Source organism: Pseudochaenichthys georgianus, unplaced genomic scaffold (assembly GCF_902827115.2).
Source record: "Pseudochaenichthys georgianus unplaced genomic scaffold, fPseGeo1.2 scaffold_167_arrow_ctg1, whole genome shotgun sequence".
Classification (NCBI taxonomy): Eukaryota; Metazoa; Chordata; class Actinopteri; order Perciformes; family Channichthyidae; genus Pseudochaenichthys; species Pseudochaenichthys georgianus.
In genome coordinates, this window is record NW_027262480.1 from 1,378,504 (window position 1) to 1,381,003 (window position 2,500).

Sequence of the window (2,500 nt, forward strand, 5' to 3'; positions counted from 1 at the left end):
GTGCGTAAAGCAGTTTTAAAGAGTTGGACACAGAGCTGCTTCAGGATGCCTCGGCCCGGAAGGAACACCTACAGCGACCAGAAGCCTCCCTACTCCTACATCTCTCTCACGGCCATGGCCATCCAGGGCTGCCCGGAGAAGATGCTGCCGCTCAGCGAGATCTACAAGTTCATCATGGACCGCTTCCCGTACTATCGCGAGAACACTCAGCGCTGGCAGAACTCCCTGCGCCACAACCTGTCCTTCAACGACTGTTTCATCAAGATCCCGCGCAGGCCGGACCAGCCGGGGAAGGGCAGCTTCTGGGCTCTGCACCCGAGCTGCGGGGACATGTTCGAGAACGGGAGTTTCCTGCGGCGCCGGAAGCGGTTCAAGCTGCTCGGGGGCCTTCTACTCGCGGACCCTCTGGCGGTCAGCAGTAAGGCTCAGGAGTTCCTCATGCAGCAGCAGCGCGAGGCCAAGCTGCGCCTCAGCGCCCTGCACGCGCACCTGCCGCCGGGCGGCTACACGAGCTCCTTGCCGTTCAAACACCCGTTCGCGATCGAGAACATCATCGCGCGAGAGTACAAGATGCCCGGTGGCCTCGCGGGCTTCCCCCCCCGCGGGGTTCCCGCTGCACCACGCGCCTCTCCCTCCCCCTTGGTCGGTGTACGGCTCCGGGATGATGGACAGCAGCGACTTCCCGCCCTACAGCCTGCAGACTTTTCCCGCCATCCCGGTGCCCATCAAGCCCCCCCACGGGCACGGGGCCATGCTGCACGCGCACCTCCCGGCCTTCCTCGCGCACTCCCCCGCGCGGTCCCCGCAGAGCCCCCCTGGAGAGGAGCTCTCCCCCCCCGCGGGGCTGCAGGTGTCGGTGCACTGACGGAACTCTTTTATATCCAAAAGGAACTCTTTAAAAAAAGCGTCTTCATGTCTTCAGGAGTCCGAGAGGAAAGATGCGTTTCATTAACATGTGTTGTTTCTAATAAGAAGTCCATCATCCTGCGAAGGAACAGTGTGTCCTTGACGGAACTCTTTTATATAAACAAGAACTCTTTAAAACAAAAAGGGAAAGACTTCTTCACGTCCCGGAGTGTGCAACATGCGAAGATGCGTTTCCAGTGAATTCACGTTTGATTTCTAATAAGAAATAAAGCCTGTAAAGACAGAGCGTGACCTCTGACCTCTGACCTCTGACCCCAAACAGACTTCATTTTACTTCATTTACTCCCGAGGCTTCCCGGTGCACGGAACTCTTTTTATATAAAAAAGGGAAAGTCTTATCAGCTCCAAAGCTTCTTCTCCAGGAGGCGAGGATGCGTTTCATTTTCTAATCGTGTTTCTGAATGAAGTAAATCCTGTAAAGAAAGAGTGACACATGTTCTGGAGAACTCTTTTATCTAAAACAGGAACTCTTTAAACAGAACAAGGGAAAGTCTCCAAAGCTTCTTCGTGTGAGGTTTCATTATCTAGTGATTTTGTTTCTAATAAGAAAGTCATCAGTCCTAACGTGTGAAGAGAGAGCGTGACCTCTGACCTCTGACCTCCAGCAGCAGAACTACAGACATGACTCCGTTCCGTTTCTCTCGCTCACATTCCTCCGTGTTCCTGACAAATTGCCCTGGACCTTTTGTGCCGCCCTTTCTCCTGCGCTGAAAGCCAGCCTCAGATTAATGACTCTCTAAGATTTGTTTCCACTTCAGTTTCCTTTCTGCCAACAAAACCCCGAAGGAACTTTCTCCGTTTCCACTCGCAGGACTTTTGTTCCCGGATAAAAGCCCGGAGGAAAAGATTCATAAAAATGCAAATGAGCCAAATAATGACCCCTGTTTGGAACGTCTGTCATCGACGCGAACAATCTGAGAGACTTGAGGCCATGTTTCAGTTCTGCTTTGAACCCTGGAGACTTTGGACCCTGAACGCAGCGCTCTGATGCACTTTGGACAAACAGAGATCTAAATGTTTTTATTCTGTTTCTGTTTAATTTAAAGTTTTCTAAAATGTTGAGATGTGTGTGTGTGTGTGTGTGTGCGCGTGTGTGTCCTGCTGCATGCTCCTGCTGTCTGAACAATATTTCAGTGTTTGTGAGTTTCTGAACTAAAAGCATGAACAGCGTGGGTTTGTGTTCCCTGAGCGCCGTCTGCTCACCCGCCTCCATTAAAACACCTTCCTGAGAAAAGTGACTTTACAAAGCTGTGAAGAGGCTGTTATTCACACACACACACACACACACACACACACACACACACACACACACACACACACACACACACACACACACACACACACACTGGTCACTTCATGTTTAATTAAACATTTGTATAAATAAATGAGAGAAGTTCACTCGAACTCGAACCTGAATGATATTTTTCTTTGCTGTGATTTATATACTTTCTCATATCAGCGTTTATTGACTGCTCTGACAGGCAGGTGCTTCCTCTTCTCTCCCGCCTGTCGGGTCGTCTCCTCCTCACTCGTCAGGTCTGTCAATCCCTAAAACTGAAGCAACAGGATCTTT

The 2,500-nt window shown here is 51.0% G+C and overlaps 1 pseudogene; it reads left to right on the forward strand.

The window, feature by feature from the left end:
- The window catches only part of LOC117441333 (forkhead box protein B1-like), a 1,032-nt pseudogene extending 100 nt beyond the window's left edge, over positions 1 to 932 (forward strand).
- Positions 933 to 2,500: the final 1,568 nt, after the last annotated feature.